Raw genomic sequence first — 22670 nt, 5'->3', positions numbered from 1 at the left:
ACGTGACACGTACAAATTTCACTTCCAAAAAGTGTTACCAAAGCGTTTAGGGCATTCTGTGGCAAAGATCACTGGCCAGTCATCTCAGAGTATTAAAAAACTGGTTGATTTATCTGTCATAGGAATCGGTAAAACACGAAAGTGAAATGTGCAGCGAAATCTGCAGCTGAGCATGATTTGCGGGTCGGCGGCTGTCTTGTGGGTGTGCTTGGCGAGCGACGTCCTGCTGGCGGGTCGCTTGGGCAAAGGTGTACTGGCGTCATTTCCGCCACGGATATGACGCCAGTGAAATCTTGGGGCATCGCGCAATAAAAACACGTTCGTGTTAAAATATAAAACCTGAAAACGAACAACCGTAAGTATACCGTACTCTTTAGTACTAAAGGTCGATTCCAGGCAAGAGGACCCTATCTGCAGGGGTGCACCCTTTACAGGCCGCTTGCTTCGTTGTACTGGCATCACTTCCGTGACAGATATGACGTAAGCGAAATCCTCGTGTATCCGGGAATAAAACACTTCCATGTTAAAAAATTAAAAAGGTGTCCTTCCTTTGGATGGTTGGGAACCGAATACGACATCTCATGGCCACCAGCAATCCCTCGCACCTGCTGCGTGGCCTGGGGGCTACCAAGGACACGCTTGAAAAATTCCACACCTATCCTAGAAGCAACGACTATAAAATTGTCAAACGCAATTACGACCTCAAAAACGAACGTGACGTTGATTTACGGCTGTGAAGTTCTATGAACCACGTGCCACTTTTGCAATGCCTTTTTTTTTTTACCGCGGCCTTTGCCACGGCAGACGAAATGGATGAAATAAAAACTAGAGAGGTCGGGAACGACTTTACAGCAATAAACGTTTCATTCCTCGACGGTGAAGTACTGACTGAAGTCCGTAGCTTCGTTTGCATAAGGGGCACCGCAGGTCGCAACTCACCTCAAAAGTGGCAAAGTCTGAAAAGAAAGAAAAAGCTGAGACGCAAGTCTTAGCGCTAGATGAACAGTTACAAGTGACGCTATTTGATGCGAGAAAAACACAATGAAGATATTACATTTGTAAGCTAAAAACGAAAAGAACTCTTGAAGCGAACGCGAATGCCTTTCGGCCGATGAAGGCCCGGCGCGGGGGTGTGACACAGGCCTCTCGGAGAACAATGTGTCAGTATTAAGTCGTCGTAAAGTACGCGGAGGGCGTGTCAGTGGCACCGCCGCACTGCCACGACTGTCTGTCAGTCACGGGCCGAACGACGCTAAAAAAAAAAGAAGAAAAAAAGAAAGAACGACCGGCGTACTTTGAATCGGCGTCCACGCAGGAGTGTAAAATAGTGTACGTCGACGCGAGCGGCAGTGAGTCCGTCTCCTAAAAGCTACCCGCCCACGGCCGATGCCGCGGTATTCCCCCCGCGTCCGGTTTGCTACGAAGGCTCCGCGTGGGGCATAAAAATACGCAGGCGACGGTCTCCGGCTCTAAACAAAACGAGTCGGACACACCCGGCTATTCGCGGGCACTGTAGATACAACACAGGGCGCCGACAAAGCGACGGCCAGCTGTTGTATGTTTCCCAACAGTGCTGGAGGGGCAGCACACAGATATTCCCATTTCTATCGGGATACGCAAGATGGCGCATAGGAAGTACTTTTGGGATGCCATGCCTTCATAGGGTGCCTACCACAGAAGTTTTGTGCGAGTTTCCTAACCCACCATTTCCAAAGCTTCCTGGCCATTTCCGAACGTGGATTTAGTACAGGACGAAACAAAGAGGCATTATGTAACGCATGCAACTCTTCTCAAAGTTCTAAGCCAAATGTTGACGCCAGCTGGTAATTTGCTCTCCCAGTCCTATTCTAGCAGAAGCAGAAAAATTAGTGACGTGCAAGATGTTCGCTTCCGTGCTTTCTTTCCGCGGTGTCTTTCGATCGCGGAACAATAGGCGCGCAGTATTTCCGCCGTCTCGCAGAGCGCTGAGACCAACAATGGCGTCAATGGCTTGCACGCGGAACACGGAGTTCTACATTACGCAAGACGCGACTTCGAGGCGAGGAGCGGCTTCGCGGGGCCTAAAGTGGGGACTAACACTTTATAACGTGAGTGCACTTACGTGGCGTATTACGACATTAATGTCCTTTCCCCCAGCCCTTCTTTGCGTCCCATAGGCTTCCATCGTATTCCTATTTCTCACTGCGCTGTGTAGAGTCACTTCAGCGATATTTTACATCACCGCGTAGCGGCGGTATTTACAGCCCCGGCTCTTTTGTACAGCTAGGGAAAATAAGAATCAGAAAGGGCACTCCTTTCGACCTCTAACTAACTGCCACAGTGACATCAACCGGGCATGCAACGTGTTTTAGAGCCACCTTAATAAATCGTTATTACAAACTTGTTATCGTTCATGCACACTTTATAGAGGTTAAATGGCATCCAGCGGTCTCGAAAACGAGTTGTCGATAGCCGGTGTGACCTAACTTTGTCAAAGGGATGGTTCAAGGGAAACAACTTTTTATTTTGAGCGATTATGAAGTAGAATTAGCGTAAACTATGCCATAAAACTTCCCCTGGGGAACATAAACTTCAACGTAGAGGGCTTCTCCGACTACTGGGATTTCCAAAAATTCGCCACTTTAACCGAAAAATTTGTTTGAGTGCTTCCGCTTATCTTTCTCTACATTGCCCTAAATTTCCAACACTGTCGCATACTGTACTCGTACGCCACATTGTCGAACGATAAATCAGCAGTACGTTTATACGGCCACCTGTGAATACGCACGGCACAACTTTGCTGCATTATGAATAAGGAAACTTCACTGCGCCCTGAGAATACCTCGCAAAATGCAGAATTGCCGAGATCCTAATGCAGAACAGGCTGATCTGTTCTGCACTAACTTGGTTAGTTTAATTGTAGGTATGAAATTTCTCTCGCATCCTTTTAACTAGAACACTTGAAAAGGTGAGTGCAATTACGTGGCGTGTTACGACATTAACGTCACTTCCCGCCGAACTTCTTTGCCTGCCATAGGCCGCCATGCGGAGCAAAGAGAATTAAGGAAACAGAGAGGAGATTATGATCAGGAAGGATGTAACACGAAAGGAAAATTTTAGGCCTGTTTGTAGTTCCATTTTCCGGACCCACTCGGCCACGGTGGCTCTAAGGCGCTGTGCTGGTGAGCACGATTTGTTTGTGTACAAGCCATGGTGACTATCAGATGCAAGCAAAGAGCAAAACTGCCCGTGGGCGCAAGTTTTTGATGCACACTAAAATATCTCGAGCTTTTCTCAAGTGATAGATAGTTATTCACGTCGCAACGCTTCATAACCTTAGTGGAGCTTCGACGTATAAAAACCTGGCCCTATAGAAGCGTAAGTCTTTTTTAACAATTTAGCAACAATTGCAAGCACATAAGTGCTGCGGTAGTAAGCCTGAAGCAGATGCGGTACGCAGTCCCTCCTGTCTGACCAGTATTTTTGGTCTGTACTGAAGCCTGAAGCGCGTGCGAAATTTCGTTAACTAATCACGTAACCGTTCGCTTGGCACAGTGATACATAACTAGAAGGAAGATGGAGCCGAGACGGGTCTTTCCTGCAAGTGGCGTTTCAAGCAACAACCTCGGTAGTTCCAGCGGCAGCGTTCGTGTTCAGCGCCGAGCCCAGCTAGCACTTATTCAGCTGGCGCGCTCGACTCCCTAACGTCACACGAAACTAAGGGGAGCAGAAAAAGGTGCACACAAATTAGCCTTACACCCCTCAGCGCGTTAAGTGACGGCTCTAACAGGAGCTTCTTCCTGAAGGCTTTGTGTGTGCATGGTGGTGGGAGGAGGATGGGGATGCTGGAAAGGGAAGCTGCGTTGCCTCTAGACAGCGCTGTCGACGTAAACTGGTGCGCTGCACGACGCCCAGCTTCCTCCTCCTGGCGTAAAAAAGGAGCGATGCGGGGATAGCGCTGCTCCTCATTCTCCTCCTCCTCCTGGGAGGCTGTCAACCCGGCGAACCAGCTGGAAGGCGGCCATGTCACGAACAGCAACAGCAGCAGCCGCGTCGACACAAGCCAGCGGCAACACGCGGTGGCGGCGGTGATGTTCATAGAGGCTGAAGGCCACGCCAGATAAAAGCGAGGCAGGCCCCGAGAAAAGGGCTGCGCGCCGCCGGAGGAGAGCGGCAACAGACCGCGGTCGCCGGATTCGCGGAGGGAGGGGGGAGGCGTCGCAGGTGAGGAGGGAGACGTGAATATCAAAGCAGGCCTGAAACAAAGACTTTTTGTACCGCCGCCGTTGTCGTGCTTCTCGGGCGTCAGCGCCGCGCGAAACAAGCGCGAAAGAATTTCGCTCGGGAGGCGAGGGCCGACGCCATCGATTTTCGGCGCCCCGGGCAGCAGCGAGGGCGCGCCGGGATAGAAGGAGCGGCCTCCTCCGACAGCCTCGGCGGCGCGAGGGCTTCATTCTATCGCCTCAGCCTGCAGCAGGAACGAACCTGGGGCCCGAGATAAGAGAGCGCGCGGCGTCGTTGACGGCGCGCGATTTTTTTTTTCTCTCTCCTCTGCTGGCTGCCCGGCTTTTTTTCTTCTCGTTTTCTTCTTATCCTGCCCATTCTTTCTTCGGCCCTCTGAAACGCTGCGCTCTCGCGACTCCGTCGGTCGTCGCCTATTTTCCTCCGCCGCACCACCGGGCTTGTTTTCACGGCTGTCTCGACGCTGTTGCGTCAACCACCTTTTTTTGTGTTTGGCTGTTGTTTCCCCCCCGGCCGGTTCGTCTCTCGCCGCTTCTGTCCGTAATTTATGCGCTACTTTGGAAAGTGCAAGCATCGAAGTTGCTGCCGGGACGGAAGAGAAAGGGACTGATGCGTGGAGGTTATTGTCATGGCCGGAGGCGGTGACAGCAGACGACGCTGAGACAGCGAGTCATCGCGCCGCGATGTGAGAGACGGGCGATGATGCGCGGTATCAGCTCGCCACCATGTCCCTCGAACTATCGCTGCTGTGGAGCGGGAGCTGTGGAGCGGTCAAAGGAAACCGGTGGATGCGCTGAAGTTCCCCTCAAGCCTCACTTCTGCAATTTATGGAACATTCAATGGGAGGAGCTGTAGTGGTTGGTAACCTATAATAATTTTCGGACTCTTTCTAGCAATCGCGTGCGGGACACCTTGGTACAAACGCGTTCCACCTGCAGCTATTGAAGAAAAAGAAACCGTGTGTTTCTTCCAATTCAATTACAAGAGCTGGGCTCCAAGCAATGGTTTTATTTCCAGCAGCGGTAACAAAACATGCGACACAAAAGCGTGATCAGTGCGGAAAAGAAAAGCAAATAAATTTTTCCCTGGTCTTTTCTCTCTCGACCTATATATAACCTTGGGGGCCTCGACACTTTACAGGTAGAAACGGAAGATTTAAAAGCTTCTCTTTCAGCTAATCTTCGCTTCCTTTCTCTTTTAAGCGAGCCGGCAGAGAGTATTTTTCGATCGCAGCGATAAGTGTCCTAAATTGCCTTAGGCACTCTGTCAAAAGGGGCCAAGCAATTTAGAACGGGGCCGAATGAAAGTGGTTATAGCACACGGAATGGGGAAAAAAAGGGAAAATAAAGAAACTTTTGATCCTTTTAGTAGCGGCATGGTCTACGAGATTACGATCTTCATTTCGCGCCGGCAGCCAGGATGTCGCAATACCGGCAATGTACCGAGAGCTTAAGTTCTCTTTTCACTCTAACCGGCAAGTATAAAATAGTATAAAGATGAACTCAAAGAAGCGCAGACGATACGAAGCAAACGGGTAAGTTAGCGACCGGGGAAAGAAATCAGGACGAAGAAAAACAAAGTAGAAAACGGAAGTATACGGAAGAAAGCCGACTCAAGAGGGGGGGGGGGGGGATCTAACCAGGCAAGGTATAAGGTCCGAAGAAGCATCTGAAGGGAGGGATGCGGGCGCTTTGCGTGGACTCCACGCCGAAGGCATCGGCGTCTCACGAGGCAACAAAGCAAAACGCTCAAAGAAGCGCCCATGGGGAAGAGGAAATCCCATTCTGATATTTGGTTCAATCCATTTAACACGCTGGTCCCGCATCCGGCCGGCCACCCTCTTCGCTCGTAGCAGACTGCAGCCCACTGCGGCGGCGGCTCCCTTTACTGCCAGTTTAGCCGCACGATCAGTAGAGGAGGATGTCTTTGTTTTGCTTCTCTGGCCACAAGACGGTTCCTCTTCTGCCCGTCCTGTGTCCTTGAACACGGCCCTCCAGGACACCGAGCATGCGCAGATGCCTCAGTGCCTGACGCCTGCGGTCTAGTTGTGAAAACGTACCGCCATGGAAAAATGAAATGCGAAAAGAAAAATATGAGCCAGAACGCACAAAATCTAAGAACACACTTCCTGGAACCCTTTTCAAGGCACGGTTGCGGTATGGTTGGAAAATCGCTGTTCTAAAATTTGTTATTAGCTGCTACGCAGCCGCGCGACATTTTGACTTGCGTGGACAGAAATTTTGCTGCTTGTGTGTTCCGGTTTATATTTGCGTGTTCGCATTTTATTTATCTCTGATTGTACGTAGACTGTGTTTTGAGCAGTGCTTTTAACATGTTCATTCTAGAGTCGTGCTATTAGCTCCTTTTACACTATTTACTAAATAAAACAGGCGACTAGCGATGGATTTGCAAACAGCACCAAATAGAACAGCACTTAACATCTTAACCGAGGAAATGACGCGGAAAGTAAGCTCGCACGTAATGTCGAGAACAACATGCTTGCACAGATCCAACCTATGGGTCTGTATTGTTATATACTTTTTATTGTGAGCTTCAAACGGCAGCAGGTTGGGGCTCGGGCATGTAGTAGTGATTAAAGGGGAAGAACACAACAAAAATTTCTTTTGGACATGTAAGCCTGCTTATTCGGTTTGAAGGCGAAGGCCTGGCTACTATTGTGACGGGTACATTTTATATACACGTCCACCCGTCGACACAGCCACCGCGCTGTTTTTCCGCCTTTAATCCACCTGAATCCACTTTGCACCACCATACTCAACCTTAACATATTGAATCCAGCCTAATCACACTAATCCAGAGTAATCCAATTTTAAAACAGCGTAATTTGTCCTAATTAGCCTTAATTACACATTACTAATAATTGACAGCAATTACTCATTCATCTTAATTTATGGTAATCTACTTAATTCAGTCTTAATACATCTTAGTATACCTTAGTCACACACTCATTACTATCAGTCATTAATTAACTTTAGCGGTCAATTATAGTTTTTTATTCATGGCTCGCATGCTTTGATTCGCTATACAGGCTTTAGCTTTAATAAAGATACCCAGCATACGACTCCACCCGAGAAATGAGGTCTATTCTGCGTTATCATGCAATGCGAGTGTGACGTTTTACACTACGCGATGTCACAGGGACAACAAACTTTTCGAGTCACGTTTTCTGTCAGACTTGCTTATGTGAGCGAAGCGGCAGGTCATATAGATGCCCTGCGGTGAAGCAGACCTGCGGAATTCGTTTTAGGGTGTACCAGCGTCATAATTGTGGAAGGGGGAAGGTCAATAAAAATACCGGTACATTCCCGGTTGAATAGTCAATGTTCGAATGTGAAGTCTTAGAACTCAATGCAGATGAATGTGACAATCAAATGACACAAGTTATAGTTATTTAGGATGAGGTAAATTTGCGTGATTAGGGATAGCAGTGGAATGCAATATATGGCAAACTGTATACGTAGAAGACCACCGATGAAATCAGTTTGTTGAAGCTGAAAAACAAAATCTGGCATGTGGCTTTGGTTTTCATATAAAAAACTTGAGTCCCGTCAAATTATTATAATTTTTAGCACGCTTATTAGAGACAGCAGCGGGCCGTTTCAAGACGCAGTCACTAGATTAGAGCGAAGAACCGTAAAGCGTCAGCTGCGTGATGACTCGGGAAAACAAAAGGCAAAAAGGACCGTTATTTGGACTGCGCACCGGCCAGTTACACGCCTGAATGGGTTTTATAAAACGCAAATCAAAATCGGCACCGCAAAGACGCCGCGTACATCGCAGAGACGCCTGCTTTGCATGCAATAACGACTTCCGCGCAAACCGCGTACGAGCAGCCAGCGCTGCCTTTTGCTCGTGCGTGCGGCGGTTTTCAAATATGCCCCGCGGTTCCTCTTCATCCCAGCGCGCGCATCCGTTCAGTCTCTGCTGCGGGCAAACAGAGCAGGCGCGGGAAAAACAAACCGACTCCGTCCTCGCTCTCCGCTCGATCTGGCACGCGAGTGGAGAAGTCTCGTCGTCAGAGATCGACTTCTGTATAATGAACATTGCTCAAACGTCCCGTAACGGCGCTTACCCGAGCACGAGAGAGAGAGAGAGGGAGAGAGAAAAGGCTGGCATTCCAAGTCGCCACACCTTCGGCGTTAGCTTCCTCTTCCTCCTCAAACCTTCCCCCTGACTAAGCATAGTCAGCCAGGGGGAAAAGATGCCGGTAGATTATGCAAATGAGCCGAGGCTGAAACGCCGCGAGAAAAAGCGTTTGTTTATGAAGAGGAGCGCACGCGCGCGTCGGAATTTCAAGCGCCACTGACGCGCGCTGTGCCTTCTTTTTGCAGCGACCCTTCCCCGCCTTTCCGTCATGCTAGGAACGCGAGGCTCGTAGCTCGCCGCGGCGCCATGACAACGTGAGCGGGCTTGATAATTGCGACGGATCGCGTATCCCAGCGGCTTCCTTAAAATGCTAAACGGGTGAGCCAGCCTGCGTGTTGCGGGATAGGCTGCCTGCCGGGGTCGTCATCGAAACAGCGCGCGCCCTCCAGCCATCGGAGTTCCGCACGCTTCTCGCGTTCCAGCTTTGACATCAACTGACACGGGATACGGAGCGCTATGAGATAAATAAAAAAGCACACACACACACACACACCTAGGGACTAGCGAATCGAGAGACTGGTGAGCACTGTTAAAAAAAAAAAAAAAACAGGAGGGGGGGGGGGGGATTTCGCGAGGGGTCGAAATGCTAGCCAGCCCCGACGAAATTGAGTTTGAGACGCCAGCGTACACACACAACTTTTCGTGTCACCGCGCGCTGGGTGGGTGTCGGGTGGTCCGCCGGTCGTTAGAATAATTGCGGCACGTACGCCGCGTTATTCGGCGCGGCGCGTACGACGAGATGTTGTTGGCGAGGGTGGCAGTGAGTTGCCCGGGTCAGATGCGGCGGGACATTTTTATGGTCCTCTTTCGCCGGGATATCAATGTACTTTTATTTGCGGTTGCTTTTAGTGTTCCTTTTATTCTTATTAGGGTGTAGAGCATCGCGCGCGACGAGAATACATTTAAATGCGGGCAAAGGTTTCTTTTTATTTCGCCTCATTATGGGAAAGACATCTAAACTTGCGCGGCCGAACCTCGACATCAAGGCATGCAGTGTTTTCGAAACAATGTGTTCTTGCTAGTTTTTTGTATTGTTTGTGTAGATGCGTCAGTTCCTTCTATATAAAAGTCAATATTGTTTTAGCACTTGTATCGCGATGGGACCAGAAAATGCAGCGAATACACAAATGAAATAAAAAGGAGAAACTGCAAATCTTTCGGCCTACACTAGTACACTTCGGTATAGTGTTACGGCATTTTGTTTTGCAATGCCATGAACAAATTTTCTTCACTAATACTTTATCAGTAAACTGTATGCTGTGAGTATTCTGTTCTTGTGTACGATGTATCAGGGTGGAGTAGTAAATCACTGCAATCTCTAGATCTTGGTCAGTTGAAAATGAACAATTTTTGCCGGACACCAACAATACCAAGCCGTGCTGCGATTAATAATTAAAGAGAAACGAATACATCAATGGGGTAAACAGTCGGAAATCACGCGCTTATATATTTAATAGATTTACAGGGCACAAAGGTATCAGAACCATTGACAAGTATAGCGCTTTATTTACGGCCTACGTAAAACCCGTTACGTTTTCCCACAAAATTTTAATTAAAATGTTTTTATCTCATTCCTTTTTGAAGGACGTTTCTAGTAAGTTTCCTTCTGTTCATCAGTACGACCGAATGATTCTACATGTTAAGACTTCTTTTAAACGTTTAGTTGATGTATTGAAGACGACGCGATGATTACTTCATGTTTTTCCACCTGGTAGCAGCCCGCTACTTCATGCCACGACGTAAACTGCAGCGAGCTTTCAAGACACGGCGTCTACAGCGACGCCCTCCAAGGTGCACTTAACTGGGCCCTTCACGACATCCTTCGGTACTCCGCGAGTCCTAAATCTCATTTTAAGGGTGAAAAAAGACGAAAAAAGAAGTTTAAATAAAATCCTCATCGAGAAGGCCGTGAGCTTCGTAATCTTAACGGCAGAGTGGTTATACCCAAGGCTCAATCTTCAAGCACATACATTTTTCGCAGGCCTACACTTCGCAATGTTTGTTTCTTTTCGAGGAGCTACCGATCACGCCTCGTCATTTTCTTCGGCGTCGTCCAAGTGTTTGCTCCTCTACTCTTATTTCTTTCGTTTACTCTCGGCCGCAGGCTCGCAAAGCTTTTGAGACAACACCGTTCCCCATCTCTCCCATATCTTTCCAGGTTCCGCGGTGTAGCCGTTCTCAACACCCACAGCCGGGGCTGACTGAGTGCGTATAGGCCTGGGAGAGGAGGAGGGGGGTCGTTTCCACGTCGAAACTGATGCATGCGCGGTGAGAATCTTTGTTGGTCCAAGCGGTAGCGCCCAGGCCGTCGTTTACAGAGCGGCGCGGATGAATGTCGTCGGCTCGTCAAGAAAGCAAACGCGACAGCGCCGGCCCGGCCTGTTTGCCGGAGCTCTTAGCCCGCTGTTGGCATCAGTCACCAAAAGGACGGCCCACGGCCCCAACTCCGCTGTCGGCGGGTATTTTTGGTCACACGTGTGAAGATTATCTCCCGATCCCGGAAATTTTGTCGAAAAAGAAAAGACGAAGAAAACCCGATGAGTGGATCGCTCTAAACGAACTTCCCGCTCTTCCGGTCTACGTCGAATGTGCGGATACTTTTTTTTCTCTCTCTCGCTCTCTTTCGTTTTGAGGTGGTTTTCCTTTTTTTCGCTTGTTATGTATGTACGCCCACGAGAACTGCTCCATTTTGAATCTTTCTATTGAAAAACTCCCACTTACCGCCCACGAAAGCTTAGAAACCGGAGAGTGATATGCGGTAGCGTGCATCAATGGCCCACATTCGATACTTTTCCTCCGTGTCTAAGTTCCATGCCCGAAAGAGGCCAGCCCACGCTATAAAAAGGATAAGCGTAGGGTAAGCGATGTAACGGCCGAAATCGGGCGTCGAAGAAAGCAAAACAGAAGGAAAAATTGGTTAAAGTTACCAAGAAAAGCAAGGAAATGTTCAGCGCGAAAACCAAAGGGCTCGTCTTTTTGGCGCTGAAAAAAGATGCTAAAACATTGATAAGAAAAAGTGCAGAAAGAAGTGGTTATTTACACGAACGAAGAAAGGGGTACATTGACACGTGCACAACGGTGATGCTTTAAAGGGTCCATGCAGACAAAACACAAGTTCGGTTCATTCAAAAAATTGCTTCATTAGAATCGTACTGACTTCGCTCGAATAAGCTATATAATTAGGAAAACAGGGACTGGTCATGCGACCCACTAGCTCATTTCCCGCAACAGAACCTATGACGTAACGTGCGCAGGCGTGCGATTAGCGGAGGCCGGAAAAAGCAAACGCAAGTTAGACAGAGCTTATAAGCTTGCAGAACGAGCAATTTTCTCTTAATTGTAATGCATATACATTTAATAGCAGTAAGAATAGTGGGTAAACAACGGAAGTTACGCAGGTACACGTAAACATTTATAAGTACCAGTGCGTACTCCTGTTCGTAATGCGCACACAATGCTCGTTATAGCTGCACAGCATTCCGACGCTTTGGGGTTGTCTCACATGACACTGGCCGATTGGCGTAAGCTACATTTTCTCGCGTAACCCTGTTTGTCGAGCATACCCAATGTTTCATGAAACGGCTACTTCTAACCGCAACAAAAACAAGCCGGGTGCAAATGCGGTCAGGAGCAAAGCAAAGTCGGACAATAGTCCTGCACCGTATGGTGTCGCCATCTAGGAGGACTGACCGTAAACAAGACGTTCAGGACCCCGCCGAAGACTAGACGGCGTACTAACGTTCGCTTGAAGATCTGCCCTTGTTGCGTCATCGCAGACGTCACGAAACGCACGATTTGACGGGAGAGTCAAAAGTATCTTAATTAATTTCTCGCTGTATAAAGAATCGTTCGCTGTGGGACAAGAGCTGGGGGCACTATAACATAAATGTTGCCAGTTGCTAGTAGCGCGTCGTCCTGAGTATCTCTTGTCTTGGTCAACGCCTTTTCCGTGCCTGTTTTCAAGATCTACTGCCTTGGTAGCGTGTCTTATCTGGTAGCTTGCTGTTATAAGAGTAAGCGATCGCCACTATTCAAAACTTTTAATGTTTAGCGCCGACACTATATTCCGTTTTCTTCACTGCGCAACCCCCCTGTTCCTTGATACATTACGTGGTGAACATCTTAATAGTTATTTTAAGTATCAAATTCCCTTTCGAGCACCACCAAATCTTAAATTATCTTTTCACTCGCTCGTGCGTGCATGCAAGCATGAACACTTTTGGCTCACACAAAAAAAAGCGTTCGCCGTTCTGGAGATCAAACCAAGGCCCCTCAAAATTTCGTTCGACCAATTATCTCCATTTAAGCTGTTATAACAATTACATGTGGAACTTTCCCAAAATCTGCGTTATTGCGGAAATGCAGTGCGTACACGGCTGGGGGTTACCCGGAAGAGAATGCTATGCATTAACGTGGCATTGTCGTTGAGCCGCACAAAAAAAATGCCCAGAAAAAAAAAAAGAAACACGTAAAGTGTTACGTTTTGTACAAACATGCGGAATTGGCTAAGCTAAGTGACTTAACCGTTATAATAGTGTAATTTTACATGACTAGTGTAGTTAAAATAGTTCAGAAATAGTTAAAAGACGAACTGATCTCACTGAAAATCGCTATTGTGAAGACTTCGCTAAAGCTTACTTTCCCGCATTACGGGCGTGTGTACAGAAAGGCCTGCTTTGGGGCTGCAGAACATAAAAATATTTATAACTTATTGGTACACGTCATAATAGTATAATAATAATTACACATCATTGGTGGTGCCCCTGTCGGCCACGTTCATGATTCAGAAGAGCTATCTCTGTACGTATAAGTTTCTAACATGCTAAGAAGACGCATTAATTGGTGACGTACTTTAGTTATGTGAGCATAATCATGTTCTTGCTAGCCCAACAAGCGGCCTTGTCGTTCTGCTGGATAAACAAATTTTGATTTCACTTAACGCCCCTTTTAAACGCGAGTCTACGGCAAATGCACAAAAGTTGCGACGTTGCGGAAAGCATTAGGGTTAGGGAGGTGCACGATCTCGATCACGTCTGAAACGCACCACTTCGTGGCAAATAAACGAGAACTGTCCGCATTAACTGAATTCCTTTTATTTCTTTGGTTCCCTTTGCCCACGCGAAATGCGTGTGCCACGGCCAAAGCTTGTGAGGCTCCCTAATCTCGCTGCAGTCCAAAAAGAATGCATTAACGAAAAAAAAAACGCATAGCAGCAAGTGCATCTTTGGAAGAACCGCCGATTCACCGAATCGTTCACCGGACTTTCGAGCGGCGCCACCTTTCCTCCGAAACCAGGCATAACGCTTTAATGCAACCGCATTCAGGCACCGTCGTGGCGCGCATTCACCCACGCACTCGAGCGCGCCCCTCGGGGTACTCTTCCCACTCAATCACGACCCGTGCCGTGCACTGCTCTCCCGAGAGCGCGTTCTGCACTCCTCCACGTCCCGTCCAGCCGCGCCGCAGCCTCTGCTGTTCCGCGCAGCGTGGTACTAGTGCACACTCGTCGAGAAAGGGGCCGATAATCGATCCATAACCATAAAATGCGCTCTTCTAATCCCATTTTCACGCAGCGGCCAGCCAGGGGAGCGTGGTCTGGCGCCGTTCGAATCCACCGCGGCGGTTTTCGCTACCCGGACGTGCCTATTTACGGCCAGGACAAGACAACGCCGCCACCAAGTGCAACAACCGCACGCCCCGAAACACCGAGGAAGCAAAGAAACAAAGCACCTTATCGATGTTGAGGCCACAGCAACAAACAGCTCAACAACAGTTGCGCGAGTGGGAAAAGTTCGAGGCAAATGTGAAACGCGGAAACTTTATTGCCTGTATACGTAGCGCGCGCTTGTTTCGGGGGACTTTGAAGATCGCGGGTGGCGGCGCAGAGGCAGCCGTAAAATATACGGGTTTCGCCCCGGCTTGGAGGAGAAGACACACGTCCGCTTCGCGGCGTGCCTTATTCCACTCGCGCCATAAGATCGGAGGAGAGGGGAGAATGCGACACGATGTCGTGTTAGACGACGAGCAGGAGCAGTCGTCACTCGGCGAGGAGGACGGGAAAACGGACATGCCGATGCAAGGTCGAGACGACCGGCCGTTGCGCGCCCATAGGTGAAGCAAAAAACTTCAGTGCCAAACCTTGTCGCGATAAGAGATGTGGCGCCGGAAGACGAGGACGCGTACCTGAATTTCTCCCCACCGCGTTCCTTGTAGTTGCGTCGTTTTCTTGGAAGCGAATGCGCGCTTGAGAAAAGCAAACAGGCCAGAAGTATCGAAGATGAAACGACGCACCGCACAAGAGAAAAAAAGGAACGAGCAGGCGTTGGAGCAAGGACATTTTTGTGTCCGTGTTTTTTGCTTTTTCAGAACAAAGTTGTGCATTCTCTAAAGTTGTTGCACGTCCTCGCCCGTGGCGCCTGCGATGAGATCTACGACAAGGTTAGGTACAAATTACGAGGTCGAGGTGACAGGACGGAAGTCTTGCTGTCGCCGGTACATGCCAGGTGCGATGGTAACATTTCTCGTAGAAGGGAGAGGAGGCAGAGAGGAGAGAGAAAGAAAGAAAACCTGTGTAAATGGCGGACAAGTAGAGTAGAAGGAGGTGAAGGAGAGGGGTGGAATTGTGAGCAATGATGCCATCATGGCCTCGAAAAACAGGTGACATCCCAGAGGTCTACTCTGCATTCGAGTGAACACTCCTCATGCGTCATCTGCGTGGGCCGTGAATTAAGAAGTCAGGACACGAGCAGGAGGGGATGTCCCCCGCACATCCGTAGTAGTCCTTCAAGATGCGCTACCGCGGCAATCCCGGCCGCTGACGCATGTTGCTCCCATAAGAGCAACTTTCGCGCTACAATGCGCTCTTTAGAGACTCCCGCAAGCTGTACCCAAAAATGTAGCACAGTGAACTCCTGTCGCTGAAGAAGGGTCTGTACTCTGTACCTGTACAGCATTTCTACGTGTACAGCCTTTGTGCTCCAGTGTATCTGTACATGAATGAAAGGCACTTAACAAGTAACATTCAAGGGCTTTAATTGAACCGCAGTAGGCACCTCCGCATATTCGAAGCTTTCTGCGTCTTTTCTGTCAGATCGACCATTCCTGCGACTTCAATGTATCTGGATCACGCACGCATTGCGTGTACTTTGGAGGCATCTGGTATTTCAAGAAGTGTGTGCTCTTGTGCACGCATGACTGTCACAAGTGAAAAGAATAAGTGAGGTTAGGAAATGGTAGACAAGCCCTCAATCAGTTTGAAAGACAAAAAAACAGCTCTGCACTCTCGTCGGACTTTTTTTTTTGTCTTCTTTTGTCAAGTCAACGACCAATACCATTCCTCAAGCGAAAAGGAAGAGGGGAGGAACTGCGGGGGCCATTAACGAGACCCATGAGTGGCCCGGTACGGCGCAGGCGGCTCGCGCGTCTCGTTTTGGCCGATCTCCACCTGAGTTATGTGGCGCGAGCTGTGGGCGCCGGCCGGCGTTTTTCCCAGTCAGCTGTCGGCCCCCAAAAGACCCGTGTAACAACAGCGCCGTTGGCTTCTACCAGTTCTGGCAATGCAATTTATCTTTCCCCGATGTGCTCGCTCCTTAGGACTCCAAGTGCAGGTAGACACTATATTGCTCTTGTCCTCCTCCTCCTCTTCTTTCGTTTCTCGCTCCTTTTTTACCCGACACATTATCCCTCTCTCTCGACATCGCAGCGAAGTTCTGCGAAACGCCCGCAACGTTCCCTCCTTTTTCTAAGCTCACTGCTGGCGTGAGCTGAAAGGAAAAACGAAGAATACGACGCGGACTGGGGCAAACGAAAGCCATCATAAGACCACGACAAATGGTCGCCGCCGGGCCATCTCGGTGACAGAGAATGTTTCTAATCGTTATAGATGAACGCGTAATGAATAAGGGCGACGCGCTATTCGCGGAGGAGAAAAGCGACTGAAGGAAACGAAGACGTTCCTTTTTGAAGCTTAAGCGTAGAAGAAAGGGACGTCGCTAAAGCTAACGGCTTAAGTCGATTTGGGCCACGGAGGACGAAGATAAGGGGACGTCGTTCCGACAAAAGTATCCGGGCAGCGCTGAGATCGCATGAGAATGGTATATGGCTTTTAAACTGTCTGAATGGTACAGTACCTGCGAGCGCAAATAGCTGACTCGAATACACTTAGCTCGCTTATCTTAAATACCTTTTTTTATATTTGGAATAAGATTTTACATAAATCCATAAGGTATTTGTTCTAAAATATTGAAATGTTGAAACTGATAAGATAGCGCGAAAGCAAAAAGAATAAGTATAAGGGGGGAGAAAGAGGGAGAGATAATGATGATGATGATGATGATGATGATGATGATGCTTGGATTTTAATGGCGCAAGGCCAACTAAGGGGAAAGAGCACCAAACAAAAGTCATTTCATGAGAGTGACATGAAAGTAAAAGTAAAACATTTAAGTGAATGTAAACAAAGTAAGACACAGCGTAATAAAGACGACTGGTGTAAAGGGCCAGGCTGTCGATATGCATGATAAGAAATGAGATGTAAAAATTTTACCTCGGTAAGAAACTCAAAAACGCGTTTGATTGAAATCATGGGCTCGTCTCCTAAGAAGTATGACGGGTGTTGTGGAATATGTCGTGTGTATAGTTGTGAGAAGTGTTTGCGTCGTATTGTGTCAAGTGCTTTGCATTGAATCAGTATGTGGATTACGGATAGGCCCTCTCCACAGAGAGAGGGAGAGAGAGACGGAGAGTAGGCAGGGAGTGAAAACGGTGGCAGTAGCAATTCTTGAGTGCTGGCGTATAACACTGCATAATCGAACTAAACATAAGAGGAAACAAGCCATTTTCCAGTGTTTAACAAGCAACTAACCACTTGGAGGGAGCGTTTTTAGTCATTTCTAGACCAAGCGTTGGCAGGCCAAGCAGTGAAAAAAATGTTACATTAGGTTGTGATAAACCGGGGAGACCTCGCGTAATGAGTTGCCTCCTCAAGGGGAACGCGTAAAACTGAAGCTGATCCACGGTAACCCTTTTCCTATAACGAGGTGATGCCTGATTGCTATCATCGACAGCCCGTAATTGGCAAGTCTTTGTAACACGTTCACCAGCCTGGACTGGTCAGCAGTGGGCGGGGATGCCGAGATGGCGAGAACGGAGCGAAGGAAGATGAGGAGAGCGCGGGGCAGCAGTCATCGCGTCCTGCCGGACGTCACGCTCTTGGGCTGTGCTCGCATCACCGGGCGCGCGGCCGGTGGCGCAGTCCAGCGCACCGTGATGGACGACGGGTCCGGCGAGCGCGTCCAGAGAAAGGCCGTCGTCAAATGACATACGAGGACGCCGCCAGGACGCCATAAATTACGTCGCAAAAAATACTCGCGCGCGCAGGGGGGTGCGTCCGGTGCGCCGCGGGAGAGGCGCTCTCTGCGCTCGGTGTACGGAGGCGGAGGGCGGACGCGGGCAGAGGCGTAGGCCGCTCGCTAATGCACTCTTAGCGGACGCGGCGGCGCGCCGCTTCGAATCCATCATCGCGCTCTGGGACGCCCCGATAGCGGTCGCGATAATCACGACACGATAGCTTGAGCGTCGGTGCCGATCGCCGCAAAACAAAGCTGAACAGTGTGCGCCGCCACGAGAAGGAAGGGGGCGGGGGTGATGCGCCCCCGCCCGAGGCTCAGAACCGAGCTCGGTGGTGGCCGCCATGTTGTGTCATGCGCGCACCGCACGACTCTGACCCCCTCTTCCGATGCGCGGCGGGGTGTCGCCATGGGAAACTCGCGGAGGAGGGCGTCTGGTGGCGGCGAGGCTCTCGGCAAGTGACCCGTTACAGGAGACGAACCATTTGGGCCGGCAACGCCCGACGTTTCGGCCGTGTTTTGCTTTCGCGAAAGTACATGTCTGGTCGTCGCTTGAAAGCTTTGCTGTGTCGCCGGGCTGCTCGTGTTCTTTTTATCATTTGGCCCCCTTAGCGCCGGAGCAATATTTCGCGTTCCTTTTGGCTGGTGCGCGAAGTATGACCTCATTTATGAACCTTGGGGTGGAACCAAAGACAAGCTCTTTCCCTCTAGAGTCTTCTTCTCTTCTTGTTTCAATCCTTTTTTGGAAGGGTGTGGGATGCACTGGAAGCCTGTGACAGCGGAGGCAGATGTGATTTCATAACACCGAAGAGACACCATATTGGGACCCGACGTTGGGACACCGCATCCGGTGTCGATGATTTGCGTCAACACGCTCGCCTACGACTGCCACTTTTTGAACGATCGATTTTGCGGCACTTTGGGGCGACATCCTCGGTGTGCAACTTTATCGGGTGGGACTGACGAGCGAAGATATTCCATTGACATAAGCGTGGACTGGGACATGTTCGTTGCATCATTATTTTCAACCTAGGACATAGCTGCTTTTGCTTTGATTTTGATGCTAGGATTGTCTTAACAGTTTGCTTTGTCGCAGAGCGCATTATGATGACTTTGACGCAACGCGCTTTTCCTGCGCCACAAGCTAATGTTTTCAAGTTCTTTGAAGTTTTTCCACGCTACTTAGCACCCCCGCACCCGACGACGACGATGGTGGCGACCTTTAGGTTGATTTAAAGCTGGTTGTCCATTCTCGTACATCAACCACACAACACTGGAAATCACTGTTTATTGTTGGTCAACGGATACCACAAAGCCGTGTACAATGACACTAACTGTTTTGTTGTTGTTGACGCCGTATAACTGACAATCAAAATCGGGGGATCGATCCCATGACACTTAGGCTCTAGTGTTTTATTTGTGCGAGATTGTTTAAGTTGCAAAGAAACCAGCGCAGATAAAAATAAGCGAGAGAAGAAAGTTTAAATAAACTTTGAACCAGGAGGAAAATGTCAACAGTGTCATTTTAGTCCCGGTTTACCTTGTTTGTTTCACGTTAACGAAATCTGCGAGACGTGTGGTTTCGGAAGGAGGTATATGTACTTTGGGCTTTCGACGGAGACACGAAATCTGAGCACTTCTCCACTACGACAGTTAAAAAGTTTGAATCGAGACGGAATAAGGCTTAGCAGAACAAAGTTTTTCCCTTCACCAACTGCGGTATATGTGTCGCTGCGGATACACGGCGGTATCCCGTTTGAAGGCGCAGCCCTTTGGCGGCGGTCTCAGGGCTGAGCCGCGTCGCCGTCGTAACCGAGTGAACGATGGCATGAAAAAAAGCAGAGGAGGAGAGTGCCGCGAAATTGTGAGGGGGAGGGCGGTTCACCGTGGCGGCGCTAGCGCTCTCCGAAAGTGTGCGGTGAGGGAGGGGGGGGGGCAGTGTGCTGTAAGGAGGAGAGTGTCGCGAAATTGTAAGGGGGGGGGGGGGGGGGGGCAGTTCGCCGTGGCAGCGCGAGCGCTCTCCGAAAGTGTGCGGTGGGAGAGGGGTGCAGTACGCTGTGCCCGAACGAGACGCTCGTCTGCGCGCCGCTGGCGAAAACATGAGGGGGGCGTGCGCGTGACGATGGTGTGCGTTTCCTGCCTAAGACGGGGGTTGCTGTCCCTTCCCGAGACTCACTTCGCGCTGCCGTCGAGAGAACCCACGAGGGAGTGATGCGTCAGCACACTGCTGCTGCGCCCAAATATCGCATTAGGAAGTATCGTAATCACCGGCCATTTTTTTAGCCGTATAGTCAAATAACTGCTCCCTAAACAACATCCTTCCTGTGCAGTAGTGTACATTTGTCCTTACAAGGATTCTGCCACACTTCGGATAAACACGTTCCCTCTTTCCTACGCTTGTGGAAGCCCTGCGAAAGCTATAGTTACCGCTATATACCACAGGGAGGTACTGCGTGATTTGCTTGTCGCAGGAGATCCGCCTTCCGTTCCTGCTTTGCTTGTGTGGCTATGTTTTTAAAGTGGCAATCGAATGGGTTCATTGCTGCAACTGAAAGAAAGCTGGCCAATAGCCACTACACAGCTGAAATGACGCAATTCCAGCGGTCGAAGAGCACGAAGACTGGGAAAGGAAAAAAATCCTTTGAGCAAGTCAATAAGCTATCTGATGAGCCTAGAGCAGCAATTTTTGACTGACGTACTTTGCGACCCACTAGTATAAGTACTGGATATGCTGGTTGACTACGTTATGCAAGCATTTGATATAAAAAAAAAGTTGAAAAGGAAATGCTGCAGGGTCCCTTTAACTTGGTAGGGGACTACTGTCTTCCCGGAACGGACTTGGCAGAGGTGCGGGGCTATACTTGAATACCGCTCCGCAGATGATTGATTGATTGATTGATTGATTGATTGATTGATTGATTGATTGATTGATTGATTGATTGATTGATTGATTGATTGATTGATTGATGAGGTTAACGCGCTGACGCAGCAGGCGATGAGGAGCGTCGTAGTAGAGGGCTCCGGATTCATTTTGACCACCTGAGGATCTTTAACGTTCACGAAATCTCGCACGCACGGGCGTTTTTGCTTTTGGCTTCCACCAGAAAAGCGGCCGCCGTGGCCGGGAATCGAACCCGCGTCCTCGTGCTTAGCAGCACAAGGCCTTAGCCACTGAGCCACCGCAGCTTGCAGCTCCGCAGACGATACGAGTCATCTGTCCTGCACTTAATTATGTGCCCCAAAGGCGCATTCTCAACCGCTTCGTTAACGTTGATGCCTGACGAAAGCAAACGACAAAAAAGTCAAATAAGCAAGTACCAGAATCCGGGTAGAAATGTAGCCTCGCTTAAAAAAAAGGGAACACCATGTGGCAACACCACTGGAAAAATGAACTACCAACTCGCCCAACAGTACACTTTGGAAAAACGTGCCCATCAGTTACCAGGTGGCGTGGAATTAGGCTTATGACCTTGTTCCCAGCATCGACTTATAGCCACAAAGCCTATGTGCGGGCGGTGCAAAATCTTTCCAGGGAAAAAGAAAAGCGTTGCTACAGCTTTGCGTGACCGATATCGCTTGTGGAAGTTAACGCATGCAGTTTGTTTTCCTCGCATGCGAAGCGTGCGCACATATCGCATGCGACCACCCGGGGTTGGCCGTATACGAAACCAGTTTGGAGGTGGCCACTGCTGTGCCGAGAGCAGGGAGGCAAGAGCTTTCGCTTTTCAGCGACTGCAAATTTTCGCGTAGGCGAAGACGGCGCCAGCGGCCTGAGTCAAAGAAAAACCTCCTTCCAGGCGTCGTTGCCTGTCGCCAGCGCTATCCACGCAAGCTTCGGAGAGGTTCGAGCAAGAAAACCGGAAAGCGACGTTGAGTAGACGTAAAACGAGGTGAATAACACGCCGGTTTTCTTGTGCGGAGAAGAGGGTGTCGCTACCCGATTGAAGACAGGTGAAGCCGACGCAGAGAGGTCTACCCGAATGGGCTTAATTTCGTGTTTCACGCAAGACACGGAGGAAGAGGGAGGAGGAGGGAAAACGTTTATTTACATTTGTTAGTGGTTTGGCGGCACTCCAACGAGGGCTCGTGCCACGTGCGACACTTCCCGACGGGGTGACCAGGGCCCTTGGTTCAGGGCTCCAACGGCTTCTGCTGCTTTGCGTGCCCGCTGATTCAGACCGATGTGGTCTTCACAGCAGGCGCTGGCCAGCAGTTTCTCAGGCTGCTCCTGCTCCGCATTAGGGTTTCTGATTTTGGGTACAGCCGTCGCGCTTTGGCATTCCCATGTGGTGTGGTAGGGGTTGGGTTTTTCGTGATGGCACAATGGACATGCGTCTGTATATCGAGTCGGATAAATTTTACTCAGCACGTTTAGGTTTGGGGACGTGCCCATCCGCAGCTCTCTCCAATCGGTAGCTTCTGCCCTCGTCAGGGATTCGTGTGGCGGAGGGTATATACCTTTTCCTGATACCCCTTTAGCATGCCAATGTGGCCGAGTATTCCGAGGGGACTGGCGTAGGTTCTTCGAGGTCGGAATCATCGGGTGCTCGGTTGGTAGTATAGCCTCGACCTACCCTGTCCGCCTCTGTGTTTCCCTCTATTCTCGAGTGCGCCGGTGCCCACAGGATCCTGTGCAGAATCTTAGGTGGCTGCTCAGGGTGTTGGAGTACGCCACCTTGAGCCTGGAGGAGTACACGGAATGCGCAGTGGCTTATTCGTCCCTTCAAAAAGTGCCGACAAGCCCCTTAAGACACGGGATTCACCTTTGGTTGAAGCGCCAAACCAACACAGCAAAGGGGAGGAACGTCCTTGTCTTTTCTCTTGGCTCTTTAATCAAAGACTGAAGGTCTACACCGCCAAACTTTGAACCCTGCAGCAAAGACATGGAACTGCTTGCGTAACCAGTGGGCGGGAGCAAAGGGTCGACAGGCAGGC

The sequence above is a fragment of the Haemaphysalis longicornis genome, unplaced genomic scaffold, assembly GCF_048455015.1.
Source record: "Haemaphysalis longicornis isolate Haplotype H1 unplaced genomic scaffold, Haemaphysalis longicornis Haplotype H1 scaffold_3, whole genome shotgun sequence".
NCBI lineage: Eukaryota > Metazoa > Arthropoda > Arachnida > Ixodida > Ixodidae > Haemaphysalis > Haemaphysalis longicornis.
Note: the sequence above shows the minus strand (reverse complement) of the source record.